The 11,771-nt window shown below is 41.9% G+C and overlaps 1 long non-coding RNA gene across 1 annotated transcript; it reads right to left on the bottom strand.

The window, feature by feature from the left end:
* Positions 1-4,414: 4,414 nt before the first annotated feature.
* Positions 4,415-11,358, bottom strand: LOC133107730 (uncharacterized). The gene is made up of 2 exons (XR_009704618.1): positions 11,302-11,358; positions 4,415-4,589 (listed from the first exon to the last, which is right to left on the bottom strand). It is a non-coding gene; the product is annotated as an uncharacterized LOC133107730 (long non-coding RNA).
* Positions 11,359-11,771: the final 413 nt, after the last annotated feature.

The following is an 11,771-nucleotide window of genomic DNA, read 5'->3' as shown; positions in this document are numbered from 1 at the left end:
GTCTTATTGGCGAGCCTCATTCCATGGTAGTCGGAGACTGTGTTCCATACCGGTAGGCTCTTGCTGCTTTCCACGGGACTGGCCGGCTTCGGCTCTTGTCGTCTGTCTGGTCAACTCCCACGGGCCTTGATATCTAATCGCTCGCACTGCTCAGTTCTGGTATTAAAGTTCTTAAAATAGATTCATAAACAAAAAGTGGAACAACTTTGGGCCTGACTCATACACCGCTGTCCATGTGTATGTGTTTTTGTGCTGTATCCTTTGATAAAAGTGGTCTCCAAATGGCAGCCCTGGCACGGATACCAGCTTCATGAATTTCATGACATACAGTTTTTATTAAGACCGGGTCACAGAACTGTTGATTTCAATCCTGTGGTGATTTTTTAAAGGCGATAGCTTTGGCGTGTTTAAGAACTATCCTGTTTAGTGTCCATGTGTCCCTACTGCTAAGCTTCAACTTGACCCCTGTTCCTCTTTGCTGAAGTAGTTTCTTCATGTTTGGCATATTTTGTAAGAATCTTCAACACTTTCCCCTTTGTACATTAACCCTCAGGGGTCAACGCATATTTTGGATGACCCCCCCCCCTCCCCCTCGTAGTTTGTTACTCATAACTTTAGCCTGCCTTAACCTGCACCATGTCAATTTCTTTCAGAACAATCTCATCTACATGAACTAACCACAAAACAGTCCTTTCATTGTATTTTATGTGGGTCATCCCCAAAAAGTGAAAAAACGTAAGTGAATGTCTTGTATTTTATAACACACAGCCAACACATAATGTGTTCCAAGGCTTTCAATTCATATTTATGTCACTCCACAGTCTGGGTGTGAGAAAACAACCAAAAGCAATATCACACATCACAGAAAGCATAAAATATTTATATAATTATAAGCAAAAAATGGAAATGGAAGTATTAAACTATTAAACTAGTGTAACTATACGTATACATGCAATAGTACTATACACGCAATATACACTGCACACCTACTTATTCATGCAATTATCTAATCAGCCAATCGTATGGCAGCAGTGCAATACATAAGATGCAGATACAGGTCAGGAGCTTCAGTTAATGTTCACACCACCATTAGAATGGGGGAATCAGTGACTTTGACTGTGGAATGATTGTTTATGCCAGATAGGGTGGTTTGAGTATCTCAGAAACTGGGATTTTCACACACAACAGTTTCTAGACTTTGCAGAGAACGGTTCAAAAAACATCCAGTGAGCAGTAGTTCTCTGGGCAGAAACACCTTGTCAATGAGAGAGGTCAGATAACCACACATTACAACAGTGGTATGCAGAACAGCATCTCTGAACACACAACGCATCAAACCTCTAAGTGGATAGGCTACAGCAGCAGAAGGAAGAAAGTGTAATAAGGGAGACTCGCTGCAGCTGGACTGCCCACATTCCTGATAAGGTATCTCCAGCTCTGATTGGTTTAGAACCGCATTTTGAGTGTCTACAGAAAGCTACGATGATTATTTTTTTCAATGGAACTCTTCCAAAACTGGAACATGGACTGCAGTAAAACTATTCTGGGTTTTAGTAAGTGAAGTTAACCAGCTCTAAATAACTTTAGTAAGTGAAGTCAACCCTCTGGGGTGATGCGTACAATATCTATCATGAAACTTAAAAAAATAAAACTGACTCTTTGCAGAGCCTAGCCAAGGAGACTCTCTGATCTGCCGGATGGCTTGCCGGTTTCCCTATAGTGCAGCAAATGAAACAGGTGGGTAAAAATCTGAATGTGGCACTAACTCTGTTAACTAAGGTCAATGAAGCGTCAACTTCAGACAACCGCAGCACCTTCATGACCACCACCACCTCTGTGCCTGCCTCCCTTTCTGTGCCTGCCCCGTTTCTCCTCCTCCCACCACCCTACGACTTGTGCCCCCAACCCTATCCCCTCAAACCTCCTTCAGGCAATCCCATTCGTCACCTCCCTTGTGAACTCCTCCCTGTCCCTGCTCTCCCTCGTCTTTCAAAAGGGCCTACATCACCTCACTCTGGACCCCTCCTGCATACAGAACCAACGTCCGGTATCTCTCGTTCCTTTTATATCAAAATCAATCGAACGAGCCACCTCTAACCAACTCTCCTCCTTCTTCTCACAGAATCACCTGCTGGACCTCCACCAGTCTGGCTTCAGACCTGGCCACTCGACAGAGACTGCACTCCTCTCCGTCAATTAACCCCTTCTGTCCTGATCCTTCTTGACCTCTCTGCAGCCTTTGACACAGTCAACCACTCCATCCTCCTATCCTCCCTGGTATCTACAGGGATCTGTGGCACAGCCCTAGACTGGATTTAATCTTTTCTCTCTGACCGGTCCAGGTGACCCGGGCTGGTAGAGTATCAACCCCTCGTCCACTTGTTACAGGAGTTCCCCCAGTGCCCAGTCCTCGGCCCCCTCCTCTTCTCCATTTACCAGAATCCAGATCCCTTGGCCCTGTTATCTGTGCTCATGGCATGTCATATCATTTTTATGCAGATGAGACCCACCTAAACAAACTATGGTCACGCTAGGACTGCCTGTAATGTAATGTAATGTAACATCTCACAGAAGAAAATGGTTGTTCACTTCATAATTTCTTAGAGAAAAAAAAAACATTTATACAGCTCATTCTTCTGATTGGCATGTCTAACTTTCAAACCAAGGACATTATGAGTCATCAATCAGATAAATCACACTGTGCCTGAACAGGAAGTTGTTGTGTGGGACAGGAGAGTGGTTGAACCGTGTCTACGGAAAGCAGTGCCCACCCACTATGCACATGCACGTACACACAAAAAACACATATGCACGCACACGCACACACACACACACACACACACACGTACGCACACCATACCGTACAACAGCAGAGCTAGTGGTTTTTACTCTACATACCATACTACTACAAGAGACCCAGTGACTATTTTACACCCAACAGGCTTCACAGTACTACAGGAAAGCCAATTGCTGTTATACACTCCACAGGCCACACATAGTACTACAGGTACAGCCAGCGGCTATTTTATACCCTGCAGGCTGAACACAACTACAGGAAAGCCTGTCACTGAGTCTAAAGACATGCAGGTTAGGGACTACAGATGAAAATTAGCTCATTAGCTAACTCTGGCACATTTACATTGATGTGGAAACAGAAAATGTTGATTCATGTGCACTGTCTCAAGTAAAAATAAATAAATAAAATAAACAGTACGAGGGAAACTCTCTCCCTATTGACCTCTAGTGGCCAGTGGCCACATTGCTCTTTCTTTAATAAAAATGAGGACTATGGATTATAAACAGAGTGGAACACTTATATTGCCTTTAGCCGAGAAGTCAAATGGGAACCTCATTTGCAAGACATGAGAATGCAATACAGTACAAATGGTATTGTATTGTAATTTTTCATTCATCTCCTTAGGGCAATTCAATTACCTTAACACATAAATACATTTCAAGAGCATATTGATCATCATTTTTTGGTCAAATATAAATAACCTACTGCTATTCTGGTAAGAAAACCTACCACTATTCTGACTGTTTCTATAAGCTAAGATGGCATTCCTTTACATTTCAATTGCATCTCCACATCAAAAAGTGGTTTCTACTTAAAACAGTCTCTAAAATGCAATGCATACATCATGCTATGTAGCGAAAATAGCTTCAGCAGTTCCTTCAATTTAGACGCACGTAAACAACATTTAGCAAAGAATATGTGTATCATGTCATGGGAAGAAAACTCATCATTTGCTGAAAACGAGTGCCTTCTAAAATTAGGAGATCCTTAATTAGGGACTTTGTGGATGGACAAGTAAACAACACAAGAGGCTGTGGCAGATACTCGCCTGTCCCACAGGAAAAGAAAAGTCGCAGTTGCGAGTTTAAGATTAAGTTGCAGATAATATTCCCAGGGTGGTAGGGGAGAGCGGGGGCCCGTGTGGTCAATAGTTACGCAATGTTTGGCGAGCACTGAATCGACAGGAAACTGGGTCGTTGAAATCCGAGGTGAAAGAGGACGTGTGTGATTGACAGCGGTGTGATTGACAGCAGGCTAGCTCGTTTCTGATTAGGGGGGAAAAAAAACATCGGGTTGCAGCAGACCCCAGTGCAGTGTCACAACAGACCCTGCTCTCCCCTACGCTTGAAGGGTACGGGAAGCTTGCGCGTAATAGCCGCCTGCACCAGCCCCCGGGGATGACACATTCCATCACTGTGTAATTACAGGACTGCCTGTGTTCTCGCACTGGCTCCGTTTTGCCTTTCGTGAGTCAGCAGGGCGGACGTCGAAAGAGGAAGCATGGAGCCAGCTTACTGGCACTATAAATCCAGTCACCACTTTTTTCAGCGACTCTCACCACAGCGCATAAATGACTCAAACAGGCGTGTCCAAGTCACCTCAAAAGCATGGAGCCAATTGCGATACAGAATTCTTTTATTTAGATTTTTTTTTGTGGTTTAATGGATAGAATGGCGTAGAGAGACAGGAAGAATGGAAGTGAGAGAGGGGAAGATGTGACAAATGTCAGATGGCTGGATTCGAACTTCCGACGTCGCGGCTTGCAATGAACATGTGGATTGGTGCTCTGCATCTGGAAAAGACAACAAGACACATATCTTACAGGTTTCTGTTATTATGTTTAAAGCACCTTAGAAGCAATAAAGCAGGGTCTAAAGGCATACACAAGTACACAAGTACTAATAGTTACTTACAGCTAGGTTTTTCTCCTACTAGAGAGGACATGTCCTCATATTCTTGTTTATGCAATTCATATTTGATTCTTGTAACACCAAACTAGGGCTTGCAGCTGCATATTGGCCTTGTTTGATTTGATGATATAACCATAAGTGAGTCATTTTGAAACCGTGGCCCTGAAACAAAACAGAGCTAACACTGGCTATCATCATGTGTTAATGCAGCTGGTATGACCTCTTTATACACAGTGTCCTTCCCCATGTGTAATGCTGACCCAAATATGAATACCCTTATTTGAAATAAGCATAACCCCCTTATTTTAAATTAGCATAACCCATCTTTTAGATTAGACCAATGTCCTGACTCAATACAGTGTCATGACTCAAAATCACGAAGGGGAGGCGTTCTCTTTTCTCCTAGCCCAATTAAAGCTCGCTGTCAGTGTCTGGTCACCTAATTATTCCCCAATTTGTAATTGGTACCACTCATAGTGTGTGTAACTCCTGGTGTGAAATCCATCTGGAAATTCCAGTTTCAAAACATAGCTTGAGCTGGTCAAATCATGTTGAGTATGGAGCAGGTCTGAACAGGTCAACCAGCCACTAGCTGTTTCAAAACCGAGCTTGAGCAGTTTTTTTCAGGAGGGACTGGTTCTGTTTATATCTTTTATATGTTTCGGTCTAGTCTTTTTGCAGACCCCATGTATCTCCCATTTTATAACATTGAATATAAGAATCAAAATTCCTTATGACCAATGAAGTAATTAGTAGGCATTTATATAGCACCTTTATCCAAAGCACTGTACAATTGATACTTCTCATTCACCCATTCATACACACACTCACACACTCACACACTCACACACCAACACACCAACACACCAACGGCAATTGACTGCCATGCAAGTCACCGACCAGCTCATCAGGAGCATTTGGTGATTAGGTGTCTTGCTCAGGGACACTTCGACTCAGCCCAGGCGGGGGATCGAACCGGCAACCCTCTGACTGCCAGACGACTGCTCTTACTGCCTGAGCCATGTCACCCCTAATTATGGTTGCAATCTAAAATATCACATTGGATAGGAATCCAGTCAGGCCAAAGTTATAGGATGGATCAGGTGATCCTGAGAACAACACACCTTCTCTAAGCCGCATCGTCCAGCCCGCAACTGTTACTTTAACCGGGCGCCACCGCGGCAAAATGAACGCATTCTGATGAAGTCACATTGCTGACAGCTCGATATTTTCTGTGGCCTGTAGTGTATACTCTAGCACCCAATAAGAGTCTTTATAAAAACGCAATCTGATTGGTTCATAGCGGTGAAACATTTTCCATATACCACGTCTGTGCATTCTAATGCTTGTTTACAGTTCTCTTTTGAGTATCGCTCCACGGCGAAGCATGCGTTCAAGTCAAAATGAAAAACCGTTAGATGCTTAGCCGATGCATGTCAGTCACCTTGCAATAATGTCGCCCAGGATTCTCAAGCTAGCAGGCACACACTGAGTTACACACTGCCTCCAGTTCCACATGATTCAGAAACTATCTGATTTGCGAGAGAGATTTTGCGTCCCGGGCGTGCAGGTTCTTCCTGTACAACATCCGGAGAATCCGACCCTTTCTCACCACCTACTCCACTCAGCTCCTTGTTCAAGCAATGGTCCTGTCCCGCCTGGACTATTGCAATTCTCTGCTGGCTGGCCTTCCAGCATCTGCCATCAGACCCCTATAACTCATCCAGAATGCTGCAGCCCGTCTGGTATTCAATGTTCCCAGACATTCACATGCCACCCCCCTGCTCAGCAACCTCCACTGGCTGCCTGTTATGGCTCGCATCAAATTTAAAACTTTGGTGCTCGCATACCAGGCAGTTAAAGGATCAGCCCCTGCATATATGCAATCCCTTATCAAGACCTATACACCAACAAGACCCCTCCGTTCTGCCACTTCATGCCGTCTGGCGCCTCCCCCTCGCCACACCTGCACTTCACGCTCACGACTGCTGTCTGTCCTGGTCCTACGGTGGTGGAATGACTTCCCGGTGGATGTCAGAACGGCCGAGTCTCTGACCTCCTTCAAGCGCAGACTGAAGACCCATCTCTTCAGGCTACACCTTTCCCTCCCCAACTCACAATCACCTTGATTAGCCTTAGACCGTAATTGCACTTATGTATAGGTATCGTTACTTGTATAGGTATTGTTGTTTTTATTGGCTGTTGTATTGTTATATTCTAGCTGCCAACTGTGGTATGCTAGTTTGAAAGTTGATTGTACTCTTCAAGGGTTCTGAATTTCTGTATGTTTACACTAAGACTCGGAACTGTACTGTCCTCTCACGTCCACTTTTGCACTTGTTCTTGTGTTTGATTTGCACTTTGTTGTACGTCGCTCTGGATAAGAGCGTCTGCTAAATGCCACGTAATGTAATGTAATGTAATGTAATGCGTCCGTAAGCAAGCAGAAGTTTGAGAGCTCTAGGGTGACCGAAACTTGTGGACCGGAGAAAGCAGAGCAAGGCTCCCCCATAGAATAAAATGAGTTTACCTATGCAACATGATCCCACTGATGCTGGGCAGTTTTTCCATGCTTGCACAATGGGAATGTACAAATAAACATAAGAAGGCGTTTGCTCACTCAAGGTAGCTTGAAAGCTAACAAGCTAACGGGTTTTGTGACCCTCCACTGCGTGCTGGGCCGAACAACGCCCCTGAGCTGTGATGAAATTTCTATATACCACTGCCTGTCGTGAGCTACTGCTTAAGTATACCCTAATATTAAAAAAAGACCTTTTGAGTGAGCCAGGTTTGCGCTTTTCTTTTTTAGGTTTTGCTTTGGAATTTCACGAACGATATCTTGTACTGGTAACAAAATATTGCCGTATTTCAGACATTCAAGACATTTTTATTTTTGCTTCTCTTTGTATGCCAAGACATGACATAATATTTTTACACAGACAGGATATAGTAAAGAGGAATCATTGCAGTTTGACACTCATGCTCTTAGAACTGCGGTTTACTTTACAACTCTGCATTATCGTTTGAAAAGAGACTCTGAAACTGTGGTCAGCGAGAATCCCCCTTGAACAAACATTATCGGTCACGCATAACCAGCTGGTTTCGCAAGGTTTTTCTCAGACAAATGGACAGAACATTTGATTATTGATTATTGAGAGTTAGTCTGTGGTACCAACCACAAAAATGCAAAATGCAAAAGGCCCCATTAAAAAAGTGTGCAGTTTACCGGCGGTCCACAAGTTCTGGTCAGACAGTCAGAGGGAAAAGTGTGTAATTACGAGAATGGAAAGAGGAGAGACCATAACCATGGTTTTGCACACAGGAATCCCAGTTACAGTAAACAGAATGCGTTGGATAGGGGTGCATCCCTTTGAAGTGGGCTTGCCTGGGGCTATCCTTTTTATAAAATGTCAGCTTGCACACAGTGTATGTATGGAGTTATTATATCCTTAGCTGTTCATTGTTATCCAAACCCTTGTGGGTCAGAGTGCTACCAAAGCACTAAGGCAGCCTGTGGCCTAGTGGCTAAGGTACATGACTAGGACCAAAGGTTTGTGGTTCAAGCCCCGGTGTAGCCACAATAAGATCTGCACAGCTGTTGGGCCCTTGAGCAAGGGCCTTAATCCTACATTAATGGATTGTCCCCTGTTTAGTCTAATCAAGTGTTAGTTGCTTTGGATCAAAGTGTCAGATAAATAACAGATATAGTCGGATGGGTGAAGGGATCGTTTGGACAGACTTTTCACAAAAATCCAAGGTTTTCATTACAGCGAAAGTCCACTCTTCCAACACAATGACTGCACAGAAATTGCATTGCAACACTGGATGCACAGGAAGCGTACTCTTCTTATACATGGACTGTATAGGAATTGTATTTCCCAACACTGGCTGCACAGGAAGTGTACGCCCCAACATTGACTATGCAGGAAATGTGCTGTTTGATCAGACTGACTGCATAGGAATTGTACTCTTCTGACACGATGACAGCGTAGCACATGCACTGCTCTGACAGATGAAAAGAAGCAGTGGCTGGCAGTCAATAAAACAGTTATAAAACATACCATATCATAACATAACATAACATAACATAACATAACATAACATAACATAACATAACATAACATAACATAACATGTTAAGAGCAGGCCAATCATCCCAGCAATGCTGGCCTTTTCCTACCACTAAAGTGTCCCTACTGCTTAGTCTGCCTAAAAGCTAAAACTGTGTCACTTTATCAGGCCTGGGGCCGTATGTATAAAGGCACTCAGAATTACTCCACTAATGTGAAAGTCATGCGTCGTCATTGTAAAGTGTGACCTAAAACTCACAGCAGACTTGTGACAAAGCTGATTTAATGGACACACCTCTGGCAAACACTGCTGAGATTCAGGAGTGTGACAACTCAAATTCACCCCTCCCAGTTTCTGTTCACTGCCTATTTCTATTCTCTTAATTGCGCTTGACTCACTCTATTTTAAGCAAGGCATTTGGGGGGAAAACTCCACACCACAGCAATGTTGCAAGGTCCATAATCCATTTTCCTTGCCCTAAGACATATGATGTCTTTTGTAAGACAGTCTGAGTTGAATGGTATAAACTACTAAGTCATAGAAACTTCACAAAATTTCCCAATCCGATTGACGAATGGAACATTTGTTCATTTGCTTTCAATCACTTAGCTGGTGAAATAATATTAATATTGCACCTAATCACAGTGATCTCATACTGTAAATGGCTAAAGGCAAATAATCTTGTACACCCACATTAGGTTACCAGTGCTCCACTGCCTGCCTTTCTTGTGGCATAGTTTGGGTGGTCATAAGAAACCAAACGATTTCCATGGGGAAAATGTCTAAAGATATTCAAGCTGCAACATGATCAATGATCAATTTTTTTTCAATCAATTTTTATTTCTTAGGTTTTGTTTCATGTTTATGTTTTATCTTGTTTGGTTTGTTTTGCGACCTTCTTGTATATTTGCATGCTTTGATGTCATTTTTGTGATATATTTAGTGTAATTAGTATATTATCATAGGTAAGAGACCTCGTATAATCACTTTCTTGTCTCAAGCTGCTCAATTGATTTTGAGCACTAATTTCCTTTCATTTGTTGATTTTAAAATGTGTGCAAATAAAATTAAATACAAATAAAAAAGAAAAAACATGAAGCGCTGAAGTTGGTATTTGAGAAAGTGCAATGTTTTTTCATCACATCTCGGTTGGGGGGGTTAGTTTTACTGATTTCTGAACTGGCCGTTCTGTCTGTTTTGAGAGGGGGAACCTGCTTTTACTTGTTAGCCAAAGTTAAGGAAAACGGAAGCTTATGTCAAAGTCAAAATATATGATCTGATATATGATTAATTTTCCCTCATGTTTGAGGGCTGAATACTGATAGGTGGATGAAGGTTTTTAGATTTATACTAGGGCCAATATAGGGCATTGGCTTTTGAACCAAATTGGGGTTACACAATTTATAGATTTCTTGAGGTGAATAAACTGCATGGTCCTGCACTGCAAACAAAGATAATATCTAGTCCTAGACTAAATTTTATTTTGTCCCATCAAAACTCAATTTAGTCCAGGAATAAACTTAATCTGTGTTCATGAAACTGTCCATAAATCAACTTTATTTAGACATTCTGAACATTAAACTGATGTCATACCCCGTAAGTATAAGCATGACTTAATATCCTCATTAGATGGAAAATGCAAGTAACAGCATAGTTTTAATTTGACCGCAGACAGATTATTTTGATATTTGCCAATCCTTACACTGTGCTGTTAGTTTCCATTGAGATGGCAGTCTGGATATATGACTTTGAGGTAACACTGCCCTCTTGTGTTCATACAAAAATCTTCACTGTTACATGGCCGTGTGAGCAAGCACCTTATTCAGTGTTCAAAACAAGGTGTTGGCTATAATAAAGGTTCTAACATACTGTCAATGCAAATATTTAGATTAGCAGCCATTGAAAATATGCATCTATAATAATAATAATAATAATAATACATTTATAAAGCATGATTCAAGCCAAAGGGCACAAATTGAAAAACACATATATAAGAACCTATGGAGGTTCAATAGGGTTTCAGTGATAAATTTGGATCTTAAAAGAAGATGTGTAACTTTTTTGTTTTTTAAGCTAGACACCTAGTCAATGTCCTGTAGTTAATATTGAAGTTTTTAGCTGTGCTACGTACGCTCTTGTCTGCTAGCTTCACCTGCCTCACAGCCAAAAGCATAACATCTGCTGGCGTACTTCCCCTGTCTGTCTTTCACTTGAAGTTCCTGACCATTCTACCAACGAAAAAATCATTTCTCAAACTTTAGGGGTTGGTTGTCACATGTGATAACCAACCCCCAGAGCAGTGAAACAACCATCCCCAACTGACCTCTTAACAAACATGTTAAGCTAGCTCCCACATAGCTTTAGCTTGCTAGCTAAAAGATGACTCATTAAAAGCTACGTACCTTTGACTTTTTAAAAAGTGTTTTATTTTCAAATGACTAATAACATACAAGCAGTTAATACAAAAACAACACCAACATGAAAAATGACTCTGACCCATAAAAATGATAAAATATCTCCTCACCTCAATGTTTTCTGTGTGTTCCAAAAAATGGCTAGAGCAAAATGAAGAGGATGTCAGGGCTAAAAGTTAATATCAACATCATGTCACAGCGCCCTCTAGTGTGGCTGTAATAAGCACTGTGACAACCAACCCGTGAGACAACCAACCCTGGTCTCCCCTACCACTAGCTTCCATGTGCACAGTACATATGCTGATTATTTTAAACGTAGTGCTCACCTGTATATATTGTTGACATTAAATAAAGTGTTCACATTAAATATACAAATATAAATGCATTGTTGCATTTCAGATTAACTTTCCGTTCTATGTGGATGATTAATTTGTGAGATTTTGTCAACACACTTATTGACAGAAACCCTCGAAGCTTGACCTCCCAATGCATCTATTCACACATAATATGGATTGTTTTAAAATGTTGAAATTAGATTAATTAGACCAATTATTTCGATCAGCGCGAATTCCAGCCCATC

The sequence above is a fragment of the Conger conger genome, chromosome 13, assembly GCF_963514075.1.
Source record: "Conger conger chromosome 13, fConCon1.1, whole genome shotgun sequence".
Taxonomy (NCBI): Eukaryota; Metazoa; Chordata; class Actinopteri; order Anguilliformes; family Congridae; genus Conger; species Conger conger.
This window is presented reverse-complemented; position numbering and strand designations above follow the sequence as displayed.